The sequence below is a fragment of the Pan paniscus genome, chromosome 6 (genome assembly GCF_029289425.2).
Source record: "Pan paniscus chromosome 6, NHGRI_mPanPan1-v2.0_pri, whole genome shotgun sequence".
NCBI lineage: Eukaryota > Metazoa > Chordata > Mammalia > Primates > Hominidae > Pan > Pan paniscus.
The window spans coordinates 191,806,557-191,831,952 of NC_073255.2; the positions used below are offsets into that span (position 1 = coordinate 191,806,557).

Sequence of the window (25,396 nt, forward strand, 5' to 3'; positions counted from 1 at the left end):
GCACAAACAGCCTCTTTAAATAAAGCCAGGGAAGGGAAGCATATACCTTTGTACAATTAAAAATAGCACAAGAATGCCAAAATGTATTGGACCTTGCTGTTAATCCGACTTACCTGGCTGACACTCTGGCCTAATCCTATTTTCTCCTCGCATTAGAATGACTCTACAAGGCTACGTTTTGTTCTTCGGGAGCACAGTTTACCTGGCCAGTGGGCTGAGGATCAGAGAAGCCTCACCACCTAAGGTGGGGAGAGGGGCTGCAGACTGCCCAGCCTGGCCCCAGCCTGCTGGAGGTCCCAGTGCAGAGCCTGCTTGGCGAGACAGAAAGCAAACGAAATCACTCAAGGGAAACTTCGCTGGAGACAAAACCCATTCAATTTCCTGAGGATTCTGCCTTCTCTCAGGAATTATTTGCTTTTGCCGAGGCACATTAAACAAATTAAACACTAAAAATGGAAGCTCCTTTGCTTCCTGACTCAGAAAATAGTTTTTTTTAAAGGATATAGTACGAACAGTAATACAAATGAAAGAAAACAGTAACACTCTAGCTCTCTAAAATAAACTCATGTGGGCACCTAAAGTCCTTTTTGGCAAATTCTTATCTTGTGGGGCAGTGCAGACGATGGGAGCTCGTGCTAAACGGCTGCTGTCACTCTGCTGACATTCCAGGAAGCTTCCACGCAGCTACTTGGGCATCTTTTCACACCTTCACCTTCCAAACCGCAGTCCCTGGTGATCCTGACTTTTTCAGCCTGGCTCTGGGTCCACACGGGGCTGGAGAAGGGGATTTGGTCTGAATGGGTTCGTGGAGGGTGGGGCAGGCGGCTGAGATGAGGAATGCGGTGGCGAAGGAGTCAAATACTGTTACTTCGTATTTTAGGAATGTATTTCTCCTGCACACCCCTCCCTCCCCTGCCCACCCCCCTCTCCCAGTATCATTGCTCTTTGAAATGTCATGAACTTGGCGCTTTCAGACCAAACCGCCGGGCTCAGGCCCGAGACAATGGGATTGTCAGAGGGCCAGCGCGGAGCTTTTTCTGCGTGTTCACGGAGCGTTAAGCCTTTATCCCACAGAACGGCTCTGTCTGACCGGGTCAGACAAAAGCCAACTTGCACCTTCCGCTCCGAGGGGATCTGGGCAGAGCCCGGGTACAGCCCTGCGCGGCCCCAGGGAGAGGGGGGAGAGGGCGCGTGTCCCCAGCCCTGCCAAGTGGCGTGGGGAGCCCGAGGCCCTCCTCGGTCAGAGCCACCAACTCTGGTCTCCGTGGACATCCCCCTTCCCCCGCCCGCTCCCGAGGCTCTAGGGCGGCCTCCTGGCCGCTGCCTTCTCGGACCCAGGGTCTTCGGCCTGGGCTCCACACCTCAGGCCCCTCAAGTAATTGGCCTCTTGGTGGCCGGGCACTGCCTTTCCGGCTGCTCTCTGCACCCGTCTGCCCCTCCGGCCTCCCCCTGGCGGCTACAGGCGTCCGGGGCCCTCGCTCCCCAGCTCCAGGCGTCCCGGGAGCCAGGCGCGCAGCGGGGCGAGTTCTTGTGTCCGTGTGAGCGCGGACGTGTGTATGCGTGCGCGTGCACGAGCGTGAGTGTGCGTGAGCGTGAGTTTGAGTGTGCGTGAGGGTGTGAATGTGTACATGTACACGAATGTGAGTGTGAGTGTGCATGAGCGTGAGCGTGCGTGTGCGTGCGAGTGTGCACGAGCGTGACTGTGAGTGTGCGTGCGTGGAAGCGCGGCGGGGAGCCTGGCTGAAGGCCTGCTGCCTGCATGGCTGTCAGAGAAAAACAGAAGTGGGAGCCTGCTGCGGGCTCCGAGAGGACTTGATGGGAGCCCTGGTGCGCGCTGGGCACCGCGCGGTGAGTGTCGGGGGTGGGGGCCGCGGGTCTTCAGCAGCCCCTGCCCTGTGCGGACCGCCGCCCCGAGGGTGCCTGCTTGCGGGTCCGGGGCTGGGCGTGCCTGGCTCCCCCTTGCCCCCTGCTCCACCGGCAGGATTCAAGGGACAAGAGCTCTGGGCTGCGGAGAATTGCCCTGGCTGGCCCCGTCCTGCAGCAAAGGGCGGGCGGCGCGAGTGGAGTGTGCGGGGCAGGCTGGGCGGCAGAGGGAGCCCAGGGGAGCCCATGGCATGGCACCGCCAGTGTGGGCTTATGAGGAGGTGCAGGCCGGGACCTCAGGCTGTGGGCAGGACCGCAGGCAGCGGCTGGCAGGCTCCAGGCAGGCTCCGGAGGACCCGGGATTGAGGTATTTATGCAGTGAGAAGGCAGGGGTTTGGGCGTTCTTTCTCCCCTCTTCCTCCTTGGAATTCAATTTCTTCGAAGGGCAGGGGGCAGGCCGGGAGGGAGGGACAGAGAAAGAGGCCGCGAGCCACAAATGCCGCCCCCCATCTGTTCAGCAGGGCTCACTTCCTGAGGCAGGGGTCCCTAGCACAGGGTCTGGGGAAGGCAAGGTGGGGGGTATAGGCAACCCAGATAAGGAGGGACTTGCTAGGAAGTGACCCTGGGTCTTGAGGGGCTGGTTCCATCCCGACTGGTCCCCTGGTGCCTGGAGGGCTGTGGAGGGTCCCAGGCCTAGAGTTGGGGGCTGAGTGGGAGGACGGGCCTCACAACCTGGGATTTCTTTCCAGCTTCTGGGTCTGGATCTGGGCCTCCAGTCCCCAGCTGTGAAGCAGGAAGGGAGGGAGGGAGCCTTTCTGAGACCCTCCAGCCTCTACCCTGCAGGAAGAGGTGGATGTAACCTTGAGCATAACCTTGAGCAAGTCCTCCCAGCTTTTTAGGCCTCCACTTCCTCACCTGTAAAAGGAGCTGATGGGGGTAGACCATGTCGAATGTTACTTCTGGCTGAAACATTTTTTGTTGTGTTTTGTTTTAATTTGTGCAGAGTTGGACCTACTCTCTCATGGTGCAAATTTATTTCATTTCAATTTCCGAGGCCAGGCATAGAATCCCTGTATATTCCCAGGGACAGTGACGCCTTATGCAGAGGATGGGCAACATAGAAAATAACCCTACCTGGGGGCACAGACAACTTATTCTTTAAAATGACCAAATGAAGCTAAATTGAAACAAAATTTTTTTTAAGTGAAATGAAACCAGTGATGCTGAGACTGAGTTGGCAGGCTGGGGAGAAGACCTGGAAGCGTGTGTGGGCTCTCTGGGGAGTGCTCCTGGCTGGGTGCAGTCTCGGGTGGCCGGGCTGGGCAGAGGCGTTTCAGGATTTGATGGGAATATTTGGCCTTGAGCTGTCCCCACTATGCAGAGGCCAAGGCCTTCCCTCCACTGGCTGAAGTTGGTTGGGCTCTGCCCATCCAACCGAGCCTGCAAATTACTCACGGGGGGCTGCTAGCGCTGCCTGTGCAGGCTGGGGCCAGATGGGGACACTTTGTGGGGGCTGGCCAGCCTGGGACAGCAAGCAGCTGCTAGATTATTCCAACCCCTTTCTGTGTTCTTCACACCAGCAGGGGCTGGGGAGGCCGAGAGCCACAGCACAGCTTCAGAGAGGCCGCTTGGAGGTGTTCACAAACCCCCTGCTTCCCAGGAGGGGCACCCAGGTGTAGTTCCAGCCTAGCCTCTTTTCCCACGCCCGCCTTCTCTGGGGGGTGTCTCTGGGGGGTGTCTGGTCTGCGGAGCAGGGTCCAGACCTGCTTGTCCCCACGCTTCTCAACGCCTCCCCTCCACTGCCTCCTGCCTGGCTTCTCAGCAGCGGTGGGTGCTGGAGGTGGACTGGGCCATCTCCCCAGCCTCCCCAGCCTCCCCAGTCCTGCTCACCTGGTGGGGAATCACTGTCTAATTGTCACTTTACCCATCTGCATCAGCTTCCTGGCATTGCCTTAGCGAAGTGCCACAAACCGGGGGGCCTACACAACAGGAATGTGTTCCCCCACAGGACCGGAGTCCAAAGTCCAGGCGTGGGCAGGGCCCTTCCCACCCTGTTGGCCTCTGCTGTCTCCAAGAACGCTTGCTCCCTGGGCTCAGAGGTGCAGCATCCCAAAGCCACCTCTGCCTTCGCCATGTGGCTCTCACATGGTGCGTGTCTGCCCTTCCCATCCCGGCTCCTGAAGGAGAGCACTTGGAGAAAAGTGGGGATGCTCTATTGCTGCTCTCCCCACTGCTTGGTGTACCCCTGACGCCCTCCTGGGCCCTCACACCCTGGAGCACCCTGTCCCTGCGCCCGCATTGAACCAGAATCCAGGTCCAGCCAGGGCTGCAGCACAGCAGCACCAACGACGGGCGCATGGGGACAATAGCTGGAGGAGATTTGGGGCTCAGAAGAGAGGTGCTCCGGGGAACCCTCAATTGCTCATTTTGGCAGCATCTCCACTGGGTCTACATGCCGGGCAGCACACAGCCAGGACTTCAGGTTGTGTCCCCTGACTCGGAGTGGAGAAGGGGCAGGTGCTGGACCTGCAAACCTCAGACCCCACGCCTGGCTCCTGCTCTGTCTACGGTGTTTGGGAATTCACTTGGCCTCCAGGAATCGGCTTTCTCCTCTGCGAGATGGGAAGGCCATTTGGTATCCTAAGTACCCAATGGGCTGAAGATCAAACAAGATACAGGGTACGTGAGTTCTAAGAGCAAGGCTGAGTGTCACTGTTGGGGGCGGGGGTCCTTGCTCCCAGAGTTCCCAAGATGGTGGCGGGCGGCTTCCAAGACGGCCGCAAGCCTCTTGCTCTCGGACCTGGGCTTCTTGGCTTCACGGATTCCAAGGAATGAACCCTTGGGCCATGTGGTGAGTGTCATAGCTCTACTAGAATCCGTGGGTCACAGAAGAGAACCGTGGAACCCAGCGACTAGTGTTCAGCTCGATTAGGATGAACCCGGGCACTTAGCCGTGCAGGAACAATGGCGAGCCTTTAGCCCGATCGGGCGCGGCAATGGGCGCCTCGCTGGATCAGAAGCGCAGTGGACACCCTGCTGGATCCGGAGGGATGGAAGTCGGCGGCGGGTCTGCAACGGCGGCAAACAGCAGTGGTGGACAGCGAGTGAGAGCTCAGCTCCAGCCATAACAAATACGGACCAGAAGAGTGGGCAGTTGCAAGATTTAATAGAATGAAAACAGAGCTCCCATACAAACGGAGGGGACCCAAAGAGGGTAGCCATTGCCAGCTCGAATGCCTGGGTTTATATCCGCATCATTGTCCCTCCCGCTGTGCTCTCAGGCAATAGATGATTGGCTATTTCTTTACCTCCTGTTTTTGCCTAATTAGCATTTTAGTGAGCTCTCTTTACTACCTGATTGGTCGGGTGTGAGCTAAGTTGCAAGCCCCGTGTTTAGCGGTGGACGCCGTCACCTTCCCAGCTAGGCTTAGGGATTCTTAGTCAGCCTGGGAAATCCAGCTAGTCCTGTCTCTCACCACCTGGGAGCTTTGGCTCTTTGGGTGGTTCTAAACAGCATCAAGATTGAGACCAATGTTATCTTTGGGGTCTCCACCCCCTGAAAACTGCCCCTACTTGCTAGTTCCTGCCAGGAAGACCCAGGTGATCAGCTTCCCTCAAAGCCCAGGGCAGAAGCACTCTGGTGGCCCCAGGTGCCTAGAGACAGGCAGAAGGGAGACACCTATGAGTCACTCCTCCACTTCTTCCAGAGACCATGCCGTCTTTTTCTTGTTTGTTTTTTGAAAGTGTCAAAAAGCCATGAGCACAAAGCCTCCCCTCTGCTCTGTGAGTCCGGGAATCTGGAATAGAAACAGAAGCTCTCATCCCCAGGGACACCTTTCCTGGCACTGCTCCCCAGCCTCCTCCCAGCTCCAGGCTGAGAAGGGCGTCCCTCCTCCGTGTCCCTGCAGCAGCCAGCACCGAGTTCTGCCTCCACCCCAGCCACAGTGTGCTGCCATGTTGTGTTTCTGGGCCTGTCCCCGATGTCGAATCCTAGAGGCTAGGCCTCTTGTCTCTGTATCTCCAGGACAACAGGGTGTTTCACAGGCCTGCAGGCAGCAGGTGCTTAACAAATGGGTGTGAATGCAACCCTGGTCACCTCTCTGTCCACGGGGATGAGGAAGCTCTCCCCTTTGCCTGGAAGTTGTATTCCAAAAAGACATGGCATAGGGTAGCATTGAATCAAAGCATCCTTCCCACCCTCAACTCCATAGACAGGGACAAGAAGAGAAGTCTTGTTGCAATGAGGAAGGAAGAGATGTAGGTTAAAATCCAGACAAGTTACCACAAACCCAGAACATTTAGGATTCCAGCCGTCACGTGCGGGGATCCAGATGCTGCCATCAGAGGGGTGGTGCTGCAGACGGAAAGCAGCTAGAACAACTGGCCGCGAGCCCCTCCCTCTGCAGCCCTGGGAGATGACTTCTGAAAGCCATCTCAATCCCAAACCGCAGAATGATGCCTCAGGCTGTGGGTAATTTCCCAAGGCCACGATCTCAGATAGGACCCCTTCGCCTCCCAAAGAGTTTGCTGGGCTTTCCCCAGTCTTGGGCGGACTTGGATGAGTGATCTTCCCTCCCTGCTAGAACCTTTGTGCTTGCAGTTCACATGAACTTGAGCATGGATCTAATCATAGGGATGCAGGCCCGCAGCTGTGCAGACACAGATGCTGCATGAATGCATGCCTGCAGAAATGACGGATGCCATAATTCAAACGCTGAGGCGGCAGGCACAAGGGCCGGATGTGTGTGCACACTTCCCACGTGCAACGAACTCCTTCGGTCCTCAGGACACATCTGTGAGGGTGGCCTGAGATCACCCCCATTTTGCAGATGAGGAAACAGATGTGTGGAGGGCCCGGGACGCACCAGGCCAGTGTCTGCCGGAGCGTGGGCTGTGCTGTGGGGGTGAGGGGCAATCGTGGGCCAAAGCCAAGGCCTTGCTCCTGGGGAATCCACTTAGCTTGACTGCTCGGTGGCCACCTCCGCCCATCTCCACCCAGGGGAATAAGCACTGCAGCTCATGTGGGGTGGGGGCAGTCTGCACGCTGGGGGTAGATCCACGCAGATTCTGTGCCTCCCACAGAGGGGCTGAGGGCAGCACTTGGGTGGCTGTGTCAGGAGGAGCCCAGCCCAGGGAGAGGGTGTGTGCAGCTGGAGTCCTGGCTGCCAGGATCTAGGCAGCGGGTGCTTGGGCAGAGCCAGGTCTCATCACGGCATCTCTCAGGCAGGCCTTGTCCTCTCATCTGCAGAATAGGGCTACTAAAACCTCCCGTATGGGGTTGTTGAGATGAACCAATGGGGGAAAATGGAAAGTACTTTGAAAAGTTTGAAGCTGTGTACAATAGCCATCTGTTGTCCTCAAAGTGAGTGGTCCTTGGGGGCAGGCTTGCTACAAAGTAAACAACCTGGGGCAAAAGGTTTTAGTTGTTTAGACCAGAACACACTGCCTTTCATCAGTGTGGGAAAGAACTGGATCGGGAATTAGACCACGTGGGCTTCAGCCTGTCAAAAGGTGTTTTCAAGTAGCTTATTTTAAGGGCCCTTTTATAATAGCTCATTAGCTCAAAATGTTTGACATTTTATATCTGAAGATGGGGCGAACAGGTGCCTTCATCAGGTGGGAATTCTGGGGGTGCTGTTGTGGCTAAGGGTGGTCCCTTTGATTGTCATTCATGTTTTGTCTTTCCTTCAGTCCCCTTGTGTCTAAAAACAATGCATTCTTATTGGGACTGCAATTTTGGTAGTAGAAAAGCCTTTTGGTCTCAGGTTCCTGGGGCCATGTGGCCATTGGATGAAGAAGCATTAGGTGGAGTTTATCTAAACTATAAAATAGATTAAGATAAAAAAAAAAAAAAGAATAGGCCAGCCTTTGTCAAGGGGAGAATTAAGATAAAAAAAGAAAGCATAGGCATCTCCAGGGTGTGCCCACTCTATGGCCCTAGAAACAAAAAGCAGACACTCCTCCAATCCCATCAGTTTCCAGAAGAAGAAACTAAAGTCCTCAGTGGTCCAATGAGTTACCTGATAGCTGCTTACTCTCCCACTCTTACTGATTTCATCAATCCACAGGTTTGTACTAATGAGTCATACCTGCAAATTTTTCAGTCCAGTTAGGAAGACAAAGCCACTGACAAGAAGCACCAAGGGGAGGGCAAGGGCTCAGTGTCATGGAGAGTGTGCCAGGCGGTAGGAGTTCCTGGAAGGGAGGGAAGCTCCGCAAAGGCTGAGCCTTTCCCAGGGCTCAGAGGAGGGCAGGGGTTGACCAGAGAAGGCCTCCTCTGCACCTGTGCCCCATCCTTCTAGTCTGGGCCTGCTGGGCTTTCCCTTGCAGGACTGGTGGCTTTCACAGTGAAGACTGTAGAAGGTGTGTGCACTCCCCCGGCCCCTGTGGTTGTCCCAGCTCAGTGACAGCATCCCTCCTGTGATCTCTGTCAGCCCCAGGAGCTGCAGCGGTGCCCCCCATCAGACGATTGGCTGCTGCCCTCAGTGGCTCCCGGAAGCCAAAGGCAGTCTACAGCTGGCCTCAGTGAGCCTTTGGGGGTCCTCTAGTAACCGGGTTCCCTGAGCTCTTCCTGTGTGCAGACTGTGCTGTGTTCATTGCTGCCCAGCAGCGGGGCAGGTGGGGCAGGTGGGCCAGGGCTGCTGTAGCGTCCACCCTTCCCAGAGAAGGGGAAGAACAAAGCCCCAGGAAGGAAATGAGCTGCTCAAGGTCATGGGTGGCAGTGAGGCGAGCCCCTGGAACCTGAGGCCATGCCACGTCCTCTGGGGTCAGATGGGAGCGGGCAGGGAGGGGCAGGCAGCCCTGACCCAAACCTTGGGAAGTGTGTCTCTTGTGTGCGGTGAAGAAGCGTAGTTCCCCATTTTAAAGTGGAGAGGACAGATCATTTGTAGGGGGGTCACCAGGTGGCAGGGCATGGAGCCAGAATTTGAATCCAGGTTTCCTGATGCCAAAGCTGGCCAATCCTCAACTTCTATGCTGAAGTCAACCTTCAGGCCAGGTTGGTGCTGCCCTGGCTAAGAGGCACTGGCCATGGAGCCTCTTCTCCTCCTAGACACAAGCCAGATCCTCCGTACGTAGAGGGGCTCCCAGAGCACGACAGGCATGGGTGCCACATCCCAGCAAGGCAGCACCAGGTGGACACGCTGGGGTTGGGGGGGGTGGGGCTTGCTTCCCAGGAACATGGACCAGGTACAAGCGTCCAAGCTGGGAGGATGCTTGGAGAGCAGCTGCCTAGTGGGAGAAGATCAGGAAAGATGCCCTGAAAGGACTTTGGAGTCAGGGCCCATCTGTCCCCTGGAACCACACAGTATGCACCACCAATTCTGGAAAGATTCAGGTGAAATGCTCAATTTCTGCCTTCTTTAGAGGACTGGGCTGTATGAATGGTCATATATTAAGTGGGAGGTGGCAGTGACGGGCTGGCACAGATGAAGCTGTCACTGCTTACATCAGCTGCTGAAATTATGTGCTCTTTGAACTAAGCAAGGGAGAGCCAAACTCTCTCATTTATCTCTGTGAAGTCCTCTGGTCATGTTTATACCATGAAATAGGATGGGAAATCTGAGCAGAAGCACCTTGGCCTAAAGCTTAGGAATCCGCTTGTTGAGTGCCCATGGCCATCAGCACTTCCCAGCTTCAAGGGAGCCACAGCCAGAGATTCAGAGATGCGTGGACAGAGGCACCAACATGCTTCTCACTCAAACCACAGCTCAACTCACTGCATTATGTGCCAAGGGCAAGGAGGGTTCTCATCAATGTTGGTGACTAAAGACATTCACATCCAAACAAATTCAACATTATTTCTTCTTTTTTTCTTTCTTTTTTATTTTTTAGATGGAGTCTCGCTCTTGTTGCCCAGGCTGTAGTGCAGTGGTGTGATCTGGGCTCATTGCAACCTCCGCCTCCCAGGTTCAAGCGATTCTTCTGTCTCAGCCTCCCTAGTAGCTGGGATTACAGGAGCGCACCAGCATGCCCGGCTAATTTTTGTATTTTTAATAGAGATGGGGTTTTGCCATGTTGGTCAGTCTGGTCTCGAACTCCTGACCTCACATGATCCACCCACCTCAGCCTCCCAAAGTGCTGGGATTATAGGTGTGGGCCACTGTGCCTGGCTAACATTATTTCTTGAGAACAGTGTGTCTTCATAAATTGCGTATGTTTGAGTGGGAAAAAATCATTAAGAAAAAAATTCACAGTATAGTATTTCTTGGTAAATACCACAAAAAGGCACTTTGGGAGGCTGAGGCAGGTGGATCTCTTGAGTCTAGAAGTTTGAGACCAGCCCAGGCAACATAGCAAAACCCCGTCTCTCCAAAAAAAATACAACAATTTGTGGTGTTGTGTGGTGGCGTGTGCCTGTAGTCACAACTACAAGGGAGGCTGAGGTGGGGGGATCACCTGAGCCTGGGAGGTCAAGGGTGCAGCGAGCCCTGATCACACCACTGCACTCCAGCTTGAGTAACAGAACAAGATCCTGTCCCAAAACAACAACAACAAAAAAAAAAAAAAAAAGAAGAAAAGCATAATGCATTTATCTCCCAATTTCATTAAAATATGAGCGTGACACCCTGTGTACAAGGGCTGTATACTAACCTAATGCTGGCGTGGCTGAGAGTTCACAGTTCACGTAACTGAGCTCAAAATCCTACCGTCTTGAAAGGGTCCGTGCCTGCTGGAGTCTAAGATGTCGGAGAGCTGGTTTCAATATGCACAGCCTGGGAGGCAGGATTAATAATGCATCCTCCTTCACAACCACAGGTTCTACAGCTGTGGATAATATTGCAGAGAAAGCGTAGCCAGTGCAGTCCCTGAAGCCAACATGTGAACGGCCTGGAGTCAAACGTTTAAGGAACCTAAGCTCGAAATGGCGATGACTTCAGAAAATGTGCAGTCATTCGATACCCAAATGCTTCTTTCCTTTTCTATGTTCATATTAGACCTCGTGATAAATTGAGGGAGTTAAAGCAGTCTGTTTATTTTAGGTGGGCCCAGCCCAGTTATGAACATGTTGAGACCTAGGAGGCCAAGAGGACCCACCTAAAACCCTCCCCCGTTAAGGGCTGATGTGGTACCCCTGCAAACCCACTCCCTCGGGGCAGGAGATGCCTTCTCTGCAGAGTCCTGTTTCTGAAATCTGTGCAGTGTGTCCAGGTGAGTAAAGATCAGGACACCGTGAGGGAGAGCTGGGGGTACCCAGAGCTCTGCACAGGGGTGGGGAGGATGGCCAGAGCGGTCCCAGGTTGGAGATACGTGAGGAGAGCCGTGAGCCTCCTTGCCGCCCAGGGCCCCGTGTCCAGCCCACCTGCAGGGAACAGACCTCAGCCTCGCTTCCCCCTGTGGGGCCCATGTCCATGAGAGTTTGACCCTAGAGACAGAATACTCTCAGATTGCAGCTTTCAAAAGTCAGCGCACTTTCTAAAGGGCTCCCCAAATGGGAAATTAGAGTACTGTGTAATTCTGTAAGGTTTCTGGAATTTCCGTCCTAAGCATTGGAAAAAAGGGTAAAAATCCAAAAAGTCAAAAGAAAAGAGCCATTTACCATTGCTTAGAAGAAACAGTATAAAATATGTGCATTTGTTTTTCATGGAAAGTATGAAAAACCAGTTATGTGTTGCTTTAGGAATTGGGCTGGGCTTTGAAAGATGGACAAGACAATTTAAAATTCAATTTTAAATTAGTGATGCTTTCTCTGGAATCCCCATTTTGTGCCAATAGCCCTAGCAGCACGAGATCAAATTTTCCTTAGATATCAACCAAATGGCTTTCCTCGGAAGCTCAGGGGCGACCCACAGAGCGAGGGAGGGCCTTCTCCTGCCACCTCACCAGCGCAGTCAGAACTGATATTTCTATCAGATGCCAGGCGTTTTGCTGCTGTCTTTGGTGACAACGATGGAAATGCCATTTTGCACAGACCGGGTTTGAAAGACCTTTTCCAGACTTGCTTTGGGAAAAGCACGGTTTTGCACTGAGATGGGTGATCTTTAGATGATACCTGGAAGGAATCCCTGGGGATTCTTTGCGGTGTGGCTCTGCCTGCGGATAGATGTCCCAGGAGCCGTTGAAAGGTGGCCGGCGATTTCTCATTTCCCCCCATGATGGACTTTGCCCGGCGTTCCATAACGGCGCAGCCTTACCCACCTGGCCAACTTCAACCTTTCTACCCAAAGCACCAACACCGAGCCTGTGTCTGGTCTTTGTGTGAAACACTTTCTTCCTAAGTAATCCTAGGGAGGAGGAGAACCCGGGACCAGGAGAGAGGTGCTGAGAACAGGCCCGGCTTCCCACCTGCCTGCAGGGCCTCTGCATGCTGGGGACTCGGGTGACCGGGTACGCAGGTGCCTCCCGCCATCTTTGCTTGGCGGTGCTCACCAGGCAGGTTTCTTTCTGAAGGTGTCTTCTGGGAACAATAGCGTGGGGTTTTTTCTTCACATGGCTGGGAATGGCATTGTCTGGAAGAGGAGGACTAGGGCAGGTTCCGGGGCAGGCGTTACCCTGAGCAAACACTATTTTCTGCTGTGAGTATTTTGGCTCCAGTGAATCAGTGTGTGAATGCTCAGCAGTCCCACATCAGAAAGCCAGCAGCTGCAGAGCACTCATCCACAGGCGCAGACAAAGAGGCTGCGATCTCATCCGCGTTGCAGAGGACCGTGAAATGGTGACTTACCCCAACTTGCATCTCTTCCTGTTCTCCAGGCCCATTGTTCCTCCAGCCACGTTTCTGAATTTACAATATTTAATTGCAGCTTCACGAAAAAATAATCCCTGCTTAAGGATGTTCTAACAATGGCATGCCAGGGAGCCGGCTCATAATCACACAAGGTAGTGAGTGGCCTTGTGTGACTGCTGAGCAGAGGGCCTGGGCAACCTCTGAGGGTTCCTCCTGCCCCAGGGACCAGCAGGACAGATAAAAACCCTCTCGGAAGGGATTTGCACTCACAAATGTGAAATCATGTGGGTTAGCCCTGGGGACAGCTGCTGCCACCCTCGGCTTCATCCAGAGTTCTGTGACTTCCAGCCACCACGGACCAGCCAGGCATATCAGAACTTAGTACTCACCCACCACATGAGGTCTGCAGTGAGTCACCTGGGCTCATCATCAAATACAGGACAAGAGGAGGAAACAGACCTGCCACCTAACCCTTCCGATGTGTCACCCCTCTACCCCATCCCTGCCATGTGAAGGGAAAAGAGTCAGTAATAATGTTGGGTGGGAGTGTTGGGCTGTGGTTGAGAGTTCTTATTAATACTTTATTCTTAAACTTTCTTAGAAACAGGGAACTTACCCTATAAAGGGAACCAGCAATTTATATTTAATTAATTAATTAATTAATTAATTTTTTTGAGACGGAGACTCACTCTCTCGCCCAGGCTAGAGTGCAGTGGCGCGATCTCGGCTCACTGCAACCTCTGCCTCCTAGGTTCAAGCAATTCTCCTGCCTCAGCTTCCCAAGTAGCTGGGACTATAGGTGCGTGCCACCATGCCCCGCTATTTTTTTGTATTTTTAGTAGAGACGGGGTTTCACCATGTTAACCAGGATGGTCTTAATCTCCTGACCTAGTGATCTGCCCACCTCGGCCTCCCAAAGTGCTGGGATTACAGGCGTGAGCCACTGCGCCAGGCCAAATTTTTTTTTTTTTAGAGACTGGGTCTTACTCTGTCACCCAGGCTTGAGTACAGTGGTGCAATGATAGCTCACTGTAGCCTCAACCTCCTGGGCTCAAGCAATCCTCCTGCCTCAGCTAGGACTATGGGCATGCACCATCATGCCTGGTTATTTTTAAAAATTTTTTTAAATTTTTTCATAGTGATAGAGTCTCACTATGTTGCCCAGGCTGGTCTCAAACTCCTGGGCTCAAATGACCCTCCTGCCTCGGCCTCGCAAAGTGCTGGGATTACAGACATGAGCCACTGCACCCGGCCTGGAACCAGCACTTTCTAAGAGAGTCAAGTTCAGGAGGAGTTGGCCTGCTGGAGATGAATGTGCATGGGCTTTGGAGTCAGCAAAGCCAAGCTGGAATCCTGCCGCTGCACAGCAGTGAGATGTTAGCAACGGATTTAATTTTCCTGAGCTTCCATTTCTTTTATCTGTAAAATATGGTTAACCATGAAGTGATGTTGTATTAAATGAGATCCTGGGTCTGAAGCCTTAACAAAATGGCGACACACTGACACACTCGGTGCCACCATGCCGCCGCCATGACCCCATGGCATCACTTTTGTACGGAGCTTCAGTGCTGGGCTCGCACTCACAGAGCAGTTTGTGGAGCAGCTACTCCACGGTGGTGGAAGCAGGGAGACATGGCACTCATGGTTTTGCCCTGGAGAAGCTTACAGGTCCCACAGCCGTGAAGGCAAGGAGGCACGAGGTTGTCTGGCCAATGCTGGCTCCAGGCGTGACCCGAGTGTGGTGCTGAGGAATGGGACAGCTCCATGGAGGAGCTGCCTCTCAGGGGGTGGTCAACAGGGAGTTTGGGCCTGGGGGTGCCAGTGAGGCAGGAAAGGACATTTTGGCAAACTTCAAAGCACAGGGCCATGGCAAGACCAGCCATGTTCCTGGAGCTTCTGGGGGTCCGAGGTGTGCAGGTGCATGCGAGATGAGGCTCAGGGCAGCATGTGAGGCTTCTATCCTGTGGGGAAGGGGAACCGGGGCTGGGGGTGGGGGGGCGGGTTGTGATCAGAGAATGACACTACCATCTTTTTGTTTCAGGAGAACAATATTGCCAAGAATATCTGGATGGATGGAGGTGGCTGGCAAATCATCAGAAGCAACTCAGACAGTCCAGAGGAGGATGGCGCAGAGCCAGAGGAGGCACAGGGAGGCGGCAGGCAGATCTGAGAGGCATCACCAAGGCAGCACTAAGGAAGGAGGGTAGGGACAGTGACTGCCTCGGGCTGCTGCAGCTCAGGAGGCCGAATGATGCCCTTCACCAAGCAACACACGATTGTAGGTTTAATTGTTTTCAAAAGACTTCGCCCTGCTCTGTAGGATTAGCGGCTCGATTGGCATTCTGCCTGCTTCACAGATGTGCCAGCCGAGGCTTGGACAAATGCAGTAATTTGCCTGTGATCTTGTAGCTAGCAAGGGCTGAAACCAGAACTAGGGCCTCTGCTCCAAACTGAGCACTGTTTTGACTGTTCCACAGCTACTTCCCAGGACCCCACAGAACAGCCAATGCAGGGAACTGTGCCCCCATCCGCTTCCTTTGGGACTGCCTTCCTCTGTCCCCTTGGTGCTCAGGGCCCTACGTTTTGCCTCTGTTGGGGCTGGCTGCTGACTGGCACTGCCTGGTGCCCTCCTGGCTCCTCCCACAGTTTCCCAGACCCCGGAGGTCCCAGCACTCACACTGCGGGGCCGACAAACAGCAGGTGTCCTTGCGTCTGACTAAAATGACATCCACTTAGTGTGGTGACATTGGTTATTCTGGGTTGCCCAGATGCTTAGCTCGTTGTTGAATGTGAGAACTGGGGAGAACTAATTTCTTCTTAATTCATGTCCTCTTTGTTAGTGGAACAATTTCATTTCAAAATGAAAACACACTTGGGAGAAATTTTTTAAAAGGGATTCTAGTAGTGAAGAGATGGAGAACAGCTGTTCAGGAATCTTTATTCCTTTCCACTCTGCCCCAGCTCCCTGGATCCTACCCCAGCACCCCAGGCCATTTAATCACTCTGTTCCCTGCCCTTTCTGAGCTCTTCCTTCCTTAATTGCTCATAACTAGCATCTCAACACTTCATGATTGTCTCCCAGATATGGGTTGGGGTTGTCATCCAGTGGGAACCTGGGTTTTCTAGCTGGTGAAGACACTCCTGCAGGCATGAACCTTGTTTTGGTTTGGTTGTTACTCTCCGTTTCCGCATACCCTCCACAGTGCTTGAGACATAATAGGAGCTCAACAGAGGGGGTGCCGTGGCTCACGCCTGTAATCCCAGTACCTTGGGAGGCCAAGGTGGGCAGATCGCTTGAGTGCAAGAGTTCAAGATCAGACTGGACAACATAATGAAACCTCATGTCTACCACAAAAAAAAAAAAAAAAAAAAATAGCTGGGTATGGTGGCACACACCTGCAGTCCCAGCTACTCGGGAGGCTGAGACAAGAGGATCGCTTGAGCCCAGGAGGTTGAGGCTGCAGTGAGCCATGATGGCGCCACTGCACCCCAACCTGAGCAGCAGAGCAAGACCCTGTCTCACACACACACAAAAAGTAGCTCAATAAATGCATGACTGGATCTCACCTGAGGAGGGAAGAGTGAAGCGAAAGGCGATGAATTGGAATCACCCTGGCGGCCTCTTTAAACCAGACACCCTCAATCTGTACTTACACACATTGGCACCCACAAGGGGAGCTGACTGAAGGCTGCAACGTGAGTAGCAATACAGTGGTGACGGCCACCGATTATGAAATAGGACACAGGGATACAGCGGAAACACTCCCCATGGATAGGGCATGTGGTGAGAGGCTCTTCTCAGAGTCACATTCTGCTGGAGCTGGCTCCTGGCTCACACGAGCCGGCCGTGCACATCTCTCTAGCGCCTGGTTCAGACTCTTCTCTTCTGAGGCTGGAAGTTGGCCTTGGTGGGGGCAGCTCGTGGGGTGCCCCAGAGCCGGTTAGTGACCGTGGCCCCGCACAGCCTGCTTGGTCTCCTGCTGTGTTACCAGGGAATGGGTTCTTGAGCAGCAATTGTGCCCCCGTGGCAAAGGGAAGCGAACACAGACTTTGAGGGTTTGCTTTTTAAACACTTGAGGTCTCATAAGGCCTTAGTCCAGATGTAAGCAGAAAACCTGGGTCTCCATGGCCTCAGACCAGCCAGCTCCCAAGCCCAAACCTCACCTTTAACATGGCACAGAATCTTACAAAACTCTTCCCAAGATATCAGTAATAATAGGTCATGTTGATGTGGCTCTTAAGATGGGCCAAGCTCTAGTGCAAAGAACTTTCTATGCATTAATCATTTAATCCTTTCGAAAACCCTATTGCGTGGGTAACAGTGTTTCCCTCCAAGTTGAGGAAACCGAGTGCTACAAGCTGAATTGTGTGTCCCTAAATGCTATGTGGAAGTCCTCACCCCAGAACCTCAGGGCGTGGCCTTATTCAGAAGCAGTGTCCTTGCTGATGGAATGAGTTAGGCTGAGGTCAGGCTGGAGTGGGCAGGGGCTACTCCAATATGACTGTGTCTTTCTGTGTCCGAATTGGTGGGTTATTGGTCTCACTGACTTCAAGAATGAAGCCGCGGACCCTCGCGGTGAGTGTTACAGTTCTTAAAGGCGGCGTGTCCGGAGTTTGTTCCTTCTGATGTTCGGATGTGTTCAGAGTTTCTTCCTTCTGGTGGGTTCGTGGTCTCGCTGGCTCAGTAGTGAAGCTGCAGACCTTAGCGTGAGTGTTACAGCTCTTAAGGCAGAGCGTCTGGAGTTGTTCGTTCCTCCCGGTGGGCTCGTGGTCTCACTGGCTTCAGGAGTGAAGCTGCAGACCTTCGTGGTGAGTGTTACAGCTCATAAAGGCAGTGTGGACCCAAAGAGTGAGCAGCAGCAAGATTTATTGCAAAGAGAGAAAGAACAAAGCCTCCACAGTTTGGAAGGGGGCTGCAGCGGGTTGCAACTGCTGGCTCGGGCAGCCTGCCTTTATTCTCTTATCTGGCCCCACCCACATAGTGCTGATTGGTAGAGCCGAGTGGTCTGTTTTGACAGGGCGCTGATTGGTGCGTTTACAATCCCTGAGATAGACACAAAGGTTCTCCAAGTTCCCACCAGACTCAGGAGCCCAGCTGGCTTCACCCAGTGGATCTCGCACTGGGGCTGCAGGTGGAGCTGCTTGCCAGTCCCGTGCTGTGCGCCTGCACTCCTCAGCCCTTGGGTGGTCGATGGGACTGGGCGCCATGGAGCAGGGGGCAGTGTTCGTTGGGGAGGCTCGGGCTGCACAGGAGCCCACGGAGGCGGGGGGCGGGGGGCAGGGGGCGGAGGGGGGGCGCGGGGAGAGGTTCAGGCATGGCGGGCTGCAGGTCCCGAGCCCTGCCCTGCGGGAAGGCAGCTAAGGCTCGGCGAGAAATTGAGCACAGCAACTGCTGGCCCAGGTGCTAAACCCCTCACTGCCTGGGGCTGGTGGGGCTGGCCGGCCACTCCAAGTGCGGGGTCCGCCGAGCCCACGCCCACCCGGAACTCGCGCTGGCCCGCAAGCACCACGCGCAGCCCTGGTTCCCGCCCTCGCCTCTCCCTCCACACCTCCCGGCAAGCTGAGGGAGTTGGCTCCGGCCTTGGCCAGCCCAGAAAGGGGCTCCCACAGTGCAGCGGCGAGCTGAAGGGCTCCTCAAGTGCCGCCAAAGTGGGAGCCCAGGCAGAGGAGGCGCCGAGAGCGAGCGAGGGCTGTGAGGACTGCCAGCACGCTGTCACCTCTCACTTCTAAGACCAGAGGAGACACAGAGACACCTGGGGGAGACCAAGTGGAGACGGAGACGGGAGCGATTTATCCATAAGCCACGTGACGCCAAGAGTTACCAGTGGCATCAGCAGCTAAGAGAGGGCCTGGGACAGACCCTCCCTCGAAATCTCCAGAAGCAGCCAGGCCTGCTGACCCCTGGGTCTCTGCCGTCCAGCCTGCAGAGCTGTGGGAGGATACATTTCCACTGTTTTCAGCCCCCGGGTCTGTGGCACTTTGTGAAGGCTGCCCCCACAGAAGAAGACACTGAGTCTTTGAGAAGTTAGGAAGCCCTGAACCGTCCAAAGACGCCAGGAGGGAAAAGGGTGGGAGGCGAGGGGCCAGCCCTCCATGTTCACGTGGGAAGCCGGAGCCAGGCTGGAGCTGAGGCCTCCACTCACCACCCAGGGTGCGCTCCGCTCACTGCCGCCCCCTGCAGGCTGCCCCTGCCACCGAATCCCCCCACGTCATGGACTGCGGCCTCGCCAGCTGCCAGCCACACACTTGCCACGTTCCTCCTCCTGTTCTCCAGCCCTGCCTCTGCTCCTGCTTCCCCTGCTGCGTGGAGACCCAGCACATCTCTTGAGCTGTGTGGCTTCTCTAAGGTGGCATCCGAGAGTTCCCCAGTTTTCCAAGAAGAGATAAACAGAACTTTTTCTCCATGACCAAGATGTCTTTCTCTCCACAACTCTGGTGTTCAATTCTTTTTATGCCAGGGAAACAGTCTCAATTTTACACTTCTACTTAACACCCGACAATTTTCCTGTAACTATTAGTGTTCAGTAGTTGTAACTATTAGGGTTCAGTAGTTGTAACTACTACTACGCAAGGAGGCGTTCTGGCGACCAGAAAAGGCTGAGGAAGGACAGGTGACAGGTGGGGCCACAAACCTCAAGGCAGGAGTGCGGGAGGAAGCACAGCACCTGGGACCACTGGCAGACCCGTCCCCTGCCTCGGAGATGCCTGTCCCTCCCACTGAGATCACCGCCCGCCTGCCCTAGCACTGACGCACTGACCACGTTGCTGTCCTCAGGGCAGCCTGTCTCCCTTCCCCTCTGACTGGCATCCCCCTGCAGACCTGGCCTTTGTATGCCTAGAGCCGCACACAGTGCCTGACTGTGATAGATGCCAGCCAGGCTTGATCACGGCCACAAGCTCACACTCCGGGGCAGTCAGCCTGGCTCCAGCCCCAGCTCTGGTGCTTCTAGATAGCTGGTGAACCTCTGTGCGCCTCCGTCTCCTCGCTCACAGAGGTAATAGTGCTTGCCTCATTTGGGTGTTATGAGGATGAGGGGAAAAGGACCAACCCTGTGCGATGCTGGGATGTGGCCAGCACCCTGGAGGCAGCCCTAGAAAACTCCCTCCCACCAGCAGCCTAGAGTCCACAGCACTCCCAGGGTGCCCGGGGCCGGGCTCCCCCGTCCCATTGCCCTGCCATCCTGGGGCATCACCCTCACCTGGGTGACTGAGGGGCAACAGCCCCACATCCGTGCTGCAGGTGGAGGGAGTGGGAAATGAGAGCGGATGGCAAGCAGCCTCCTCCATGAGGACGAGTCCCGAGGAGAGGGCGTCTCTGCACACCCCCCTGGCCACCCCAGCTGCAGCCCTGCTGACACTCGTTGGCCAGGTTCCATTGCTGAAAGGAGTTAGGGGAGTCTGGACACCATGGGACAGTTAGCAGACTCAGCCCCAGAGTGTAAAACACAAAGCAGCTGTCATCTCGGGGCCAAGGTTTGCTTTGCGAAAGAAGCAGAGATGAAGGCCATGTGGAAGCCTCTGTTCGCTTCGTGCACACGATTCTGCACCCACAAACAGCCACGGTGCTAGGGGTTTCCACATGGTGTCCCCTTGACGCTCACAGAACCCCGGGGAGGCTGTGAGGTCACCCCATTTTCTGGATGAACCTCACAGTGGGAGAGGGATTTGTCACGGTCACACAGTCCAAGCATGTAAGAGAAGAGGTGCCTTCAGGACTGGCACCCAGGCGTCACTCCTGTCCCCCACTCCCTCTGCAGAAGCCCCTCAAGCCCACCGTGTGCCTGTTGACTTTCGCCCTGTGCAGCCTGCTCCAGCTCCTGGTGCTGTGCTGCGTGTACCATGCGTGCCCCTGTGGCAACAAGTCACCGACTCATCTCGTTTCCTTCCCGTGCAGATGCTTCGGGTAGCAGCCCAGCGCTCTTCACTGGACTGAAGGCACCTCTTCTCTTTAGAGAGAGAACATTTTCAAAGGTTAAGCCTAAAAATCAGGACAGATTTTACTTTGTTATTGTTGTTTCTTGAGGCTTAATTTTTTAAAAGCCTGTGTGCTGGCTGCTGATGGCCTTGATGAGAAAGTGGCCGTCAATTAAACAGACAAGGGGGATCCGAGGAATCCAGGTCAGCACGATTTCCTGATCTGTGGCAGTGACCGTGACCTGACTGGACTTGAGCTGGAACTTCAAATAACACCGTTAGCTCCTAATCATATCAGAGGTGATCTAACATGACTTCCCACACCATCCCCTTTCAAAGATGCAAGTCACATGGGCACGTCTGTAAAATGCTGAAGGCTGCACTGTGTGAGCTGCACAAATTCAAAGTTTTCTGACTTTGCCAGCCCAGTAACACTGCCAGGTGCCAGCTTGTGGCATTTCTGTCAGAAACCCAGCTGGCATGAAAGTGGGTTTTTAATCCAGCCTGGAGTAGCCCCTGCATTCAGAAATTCTTTGCCTGACTACAGAAGTCTAAATCAGGACTCACTTTCCCCCGAGCTAGAGGAGGAGGAATGTGAAGCCTTGGAAAGAGTCGGCACCATTCTGGGAGTCAGATTAGTACACCCCAAGAAAGGGAGAGTGGCTGGGCCAGCTGCGACACAGTCCCCAACTGCTACCCGTTCCTCCACCGCCCACCAAGCCCAGAGCAGCCTCCCTCAGCCAGAAGACAGCTCGGAGGATGGAAGACTGTTCAACTTGTGGCTTAAGCACATTATTAAAACCAAAGAGGAAAATTCTTTGAAGAGACGGGGTGGAGCTGAATTTAAGAGAAATAATAAAAACCATGACCAGGTTTTTCCGTGTCTGTTTTTTCTCCCTCATTTCTCCAGCAGCCTGGGGAGCACCGATAGAATAATTCCCCGGTCATTTCATCATGGAACTTCCCTTTCATCAACCTTCCACTGATCTACGTTGCCTGTGGAATAAAGTCCAAATGCCTTTGCTTGATTCTCCCTCTTCTTCCTCACCAAGCAAACGCCTTTTTAAACTAATAATGGTGGCCACCTGTGTAGAAAGCAGAAGGAATGAGGCAGGTGTGGGACAGGAAACGAGGTTGCTAAGGTATCAGTCAGCCACTGCTGTGACAAGGCTGCATAACAAATGGCCCCAACGTGGAAATGGCTTCCTGCAGCAAACGTGTGTTTTTCTTGCTTTGGGGTCTCTGGGCAATGAGCAGCCCTGCATCAGGCTGTTGGTCAAGTCTGTTCCACATGTTTCTGATTCTGGGATCAGTGGGGTCTGGGAACACTCTCCTGAGTGGATGGCAGAGATGCCAGAGAGCAAACCAGGCCGTGGATCACACTTAGCGTCTCTGCTTAGATGGGGTATTGTCACTTCTGTTCATGTTCCATTGGCAGCAGTCACCTGGCCAAGGCCAAGTCCCAGGGCAGGAATGTGTACTCCGTCCACCACAGCGGGGACCCTGCAGAACCCCATGGCACAGGTCAGACAGGCACCAATCTGTAACAGGCGGTGAAGAATTGAGAGCCATCTCTGGTTCACCACACGTGCACTGTCTGAGTTTTTGGGGGCTGCCCTAGCAAATATTAATACCATGGGTGGCTTAAACAAGAGCTTTCCTTCCTCACAACTCTGGAGGCTGGAAGTCCAAGGCCAAGGTGTCAGCAGGGGCTGGTTTCTCTTGACCTCCCCTCCCCCCACCCCTGCCTTGGCTTGCAGTCAGCAGTCTCCTCACAGGGCATCCCTCTGTGTGTGTCTGTGTCCTAATCCCCCCTTCATATAAGCATACCAGCTATATTACACTAGGGCCTCCCAGGTGACCTCATTTAACCTTCATGACCTCTGTAAAGACCCCAGCTTCACATACAGTCACATTCTGAGGTCCCAGGGATCAGGATCCAACATACGAATTCAGGGGATTCAGCCCACAGCACACACCTTCTTATGTGCTTCCCCCAACCTGTAAGATGGCAGGTTATGTGCATAATAGAAGGAAGAGCGGGTCCAGGTGCACAGACTTTCTCTGTTGGGGGCTTACAACCCATGATGCAATCATGTAGATGCCCAGAAGACCACTAGGACGTCCCATTGATCTTCATCATAAGAAAGACAAGAGCAGTGCTGTCTCTGGTTGTGCCCACAGAGAAGGGAGTAAATAGTGAGGATTTTGTAGCCATGGGAACAAGAGGTCCTTTCAGAAGAAATGACCTTTGTTCTGGACCTCCAAGGGAGAGCAAGGTTGTGGGGGTGTTAGGAGCAGGGAGGGGAGAATACTTTGACTGAAAGTCTTTGCGGTGTTGGGGTGTCGTGCGCCTGGCATGGTGGGTGAGGAGGGAGCCGGGCAGAGGGCCTGGAGGGCAGAGAGCATCCCAGGAGGCCATGTTCTTTGGAGGGATTGGGGGCACAGCAGAGAAATGCAAGATTTCGCTGGTCACCACGCTGCAACCAGGAGCAGATCTCGGACAGAGAAAAGTAAGCCCAAATGGCCTCGCACAGGGTTAGAGACCAGGACCAGTACAGGACCCTCCAGGACACTGACGGGACCTGGCATGCAGGCTGGGACCGCTCTCCAATGAAGCTGCCAGGGTTCAAGCCCAAAGCCTCTCCCAGAGACAGAAGTGACCCAGGAGCCAGGGCAGGAGTCCGCAGATGCTGTTGTGTACCTGGCGGGAGCCGTGGGTGAGCCCAGCAGGGAGGGCTGGCAGCAGACCCTCACTGGCAGCCACTTGGGCCTCTGGCTCCAGGAAGAGATGGGTTTTTGAGTCTTCAGATTAAAGGGCTTTACTCCCAGGGGCTGCGGAGGCTGGACAGAGGGGCTAAGTGGTGGGGACCCAGTAGATCTGTGACACAGTGTCAGCCTGTGCTGCTGGCATGGGAACAAGGATGAGACCCAGGATTCCTGGCCCCACTGCAGCCTCCCATACCTCTCACCTGGTTTCCCAGGCTCCCCTTGGCCCCAAACCCACCTCACCCACCTCACCCTCATCACACCTGTCAGCTCCAGCCCCTTTCCTGAGCTACCCCATGCCAGGAGCTGGGGCTGAGACTCCCACTGAACCTTAGCTATGGGACCAGGCCAGGTGGCCAGATTCACAGCCCCCCAGTTCTAACAGCCTCTGCGAGTCAGGTGGATTTGATGGAGGGTGGGGGTTGAGCCTGGGAGGAAGCTCAGTCCATGCAGGCAGCCCCCAGCTGCCCACTGCCCACCCACCCCTCAGTGGCCCCCTCTCTACTGCGGGGATCCCTGGGGGAGCCCCTTCCTAGGGGCAGGTGCCCTCCTGAGCCTCGGTCACTAGCACCTCCCAGAAGGAAACAAAGGGGTGGGGAGCGGCCTAGGGCTATGGCCTTGCTGCTGGAGGTGGCTGGAGGGACAGCCACCTCCAGGCACCAGGCAGGGGTCTGGCAGCTAGGGAGTGACAGCGCAGACCTGCTTACTTGCATGCCATATACTGCAGGAGACCTGCCACCACCAACCCAGGAACAGAGAGGGAGAGACCCGCTCTGGTTTGAAGATGTCAGCACACAGCAGATTAAAAGTTTAGCCTGGAGGCTGCTGTCAGCCACTCAGACGCATAACTTTATACGGTTCCAGAGACGTGTGGTGCAGGAACAATGATGGGGAGACGACAGCAGGACGAGGGCCATGGGGTGGGGAAGTTGGAGGTGGGCAGCCCCTGCTGGGGCTGGGGATTGGGCTGGTGCAGCCCCAGGCTGGAGGTGGGTGACTCCACCCTTTTATTTTCTGGGGCCTGCAGGTTCGGGTCCCTCAGCCCGGGCAGCAGCGTGGCTTCCACACCACGGGCCCCCCAGCGGGGCCCATCTTCCTGAGAGGTGGGGCGCCTGAGGGACTGCACCAGCATCCCCTTCAAAGCCTTCCCTGTCCCTTTTTTGCCCTCTCCCCAGAACAGCTCCCCCAGGGCGGCTGCTCTCTTCTCCACTGGGCAGGGGAGGAAGCAGGACCAGCACTCGCCCAGGGAGGTGCCAGGACCAGAGCCCATCCCGGGAGGTGCTGCCACCTGGTCCTGTCCCCACTCACGCTGTGGAGAGGGCTCCTGTGGGTCAGAAGTCAGTTGGCACAGGCCCCTGCCTTCATCCCCAAGTGGTACCCATCATCATTACATGGCACCTGTGGCCCCACCACCGGGTCAAGGGCTGAGCTCAGGGCCAGCATTCCCATCTCCCCGTCTCGTGCCTGCCCAGGCCTGCTTGTGGTCTTGTGAGGAGGTGGCTCTGCAGGCTGCGGCCCTGGAAGGGGGATTCAAGCCCACCCGACCTGCTGAGGCAGCACAGGTAAGCGTCCTGTGCCTGGGGTCACCTGCCCCGCTGCCGCGGCCCCAGCACCACCGCCCGGAGGAATTTGTGGGTGTCAGTTCCCTGCTTCTCTCCTATCAGGAAACAGCTGCTTGAAATATTTTTTAAAGGAAAATATGAAGAATCAATTAGAAAGAGAATATCAAACAAGATTTTCTTGTTTAAAAAAATGACAAAATCCCTCCGTATTTAAACTGAGTTCGAGAGAACCGTCCTGGTGTCTTTCTGCCTTTTCTGTGCTGCTGGCTTGGAAGCCTGACAGCAATTCTCCCAGTTTCTGAAATCCTTTTTTCACAGTCCACGGGGTGGTGTTTGCGAGACACGCAGCAGAGGGCAGAGCTAGAAGGGGAGACACAGCCGGTCCCTGGGAGAGCCACAGGCTGCCCCCGAACCCCCCACCTGTGTGCTGAGGCACGGTCCCCTCGGCTCGCCCAGTACGACTCGACTGGTTACAGGACCCCAGACTCAGTCCTCGCCCCAGTCACCCCTGCTCAGAGGTGCCAGTGGCTCTGGGCCTCTGCCTTCCTCCAGAGCCCCTTGGCTCAAAAAACCCTCAGCATCTCCCACCCACAGCCTGTGGGCGCCCGTGCTACCCGGGCGG

General features: G+C 54.8%; 1 non-coding gene across 1 annotated transcript; it reads left to right on the plus strand.

Annotated features, from left to right (window-relative positions):
• Nucleotides 1–1,557: 1,557 nt before the first annotated feature.
• LOC100988019 (uncharacterized) lies at nt 1,558–21,471 on the plus strand. The gene is made up of 3 exons (XR_611393.4): nt 1,558–1,848; nt 10,845–11,013; nt 14,571–21,471. It is a non-coding gene; the product is annotated as an uncharacterized LOC100988019 (transcript).
• The last annotated feature ends 3,925 nt before the right edge of the window (nt 21,472–25,396 follow it).